Genomic DNA, 1,254 nt, shown 5'->3' on the forward strand with positions numbered 1-1,254 from the left:
TTTGCTGTAAACATTCCCATGAAAGTGGTAGATCATACAGTGGGCATAATAATGAAAACTTCTTAGATATTATTAAACATCTTAAGGTAATGAGTTGCTGGGCTAGGGGCCTTAGGATCATAGTCTCAGGGTACACCATGGTCAACTGGCATAACATAGTTCACAAAGACAATGTTCTAAATCCTAGTTTGGTGAGTATCAGCTGGGATCTTAAAAGCTCATAAAAGTGGACATTTAAGGAGCAACTATTGGTCTCTCCATGTGCAGAAGAAAGAGGAGTGATGAAAACTGAACATGCATGGAATTAATTAGTGCAATGGACCAATGGAACATATAAACATCAGCCACCATGACTCTGAGACCAGAGCTAGGTGGTGCCTAGGTACCACTATCAGCTGCTCTGAAAGGAATCACATTAGATACAGTGGGAGAAAATGTGGAACAAAGATCAAAATTATTAAAAAACAAAACAAAAAACAGGCTAACTAGTCAGAAAGAGACTGGAGAAATCCGAGACTATGGCCTTCAACCACTCTTCATGTCTGGAAGGGAACTCGTGCTCGTAGCCCAATTTTCAGACCATTGGTAGATGGGTGGAGCCCTGGTGTGGTGCTGTGGGTTAATGTGCCAGACTGCAAAGCCGTTTGAACTGCAAGGTTGGCAGTTCAAGCTCACCAGCTGCTCCTCGGAAACCTTATACACGGTCGCTATGGGTCAGAACTGACTCAATGGCACTTAACAACAACAACAACAACAACAACAGTAGATGGGTATATAGTGGGGACAATAACACTAGTAAGGTATCTCATTATAGAATGGTCAATCATTCAAGACTAAAGAGCAACATTTACTTAAGGACAAAGTTGAGAAGGGATGGGAAGGAGGGTGGAATGGAAATAGGAAACAGAGCGAAAGTGGGATAACTGTTGGTGCATGGAAGGTGAAATGAAGTGTATGGTTTGTTGAATGTAAAACTGTTGATCTGTTCTGTAAACCTTCACTCTATTCACAATAGAAAGTTAAACAAGTAACAGAGAGAAGAGCCCTGAGCTGAGCATGAGAAGTGCCAGTGGCCAGGAGGCAACATGGACAGACATAATAGCTTTGGGTTTCTTGGCCAGTGGACCCAGTAAAGCTGAGTGCCTATAGGCAGGAAACTGACTTGCAGAATCTGATCTTTGGGCATTTATAGACTGGCTAAAGGAATTTTGTAACACCTACCCTAGTGGTTACGAATCGGGCTGCAAACCGCAA

The sequence above is a fragment of the Chrysochloris asiatica genome, unplaced genomic scaffold, assembly GCF_000296735.1.
Source record: "Chrysochloris asiatica unplaced genomic scaffold, ChrAsi1.0 scaffold00002, whole genome shotgun sequence".
NCBI classification, from domain to species: Eukaryota; Metazoa; Chordata; class Mammalia; order Afrosoricida; family Chrysochloridae; genus Chrysochloris; species Chrysochloris asiatica.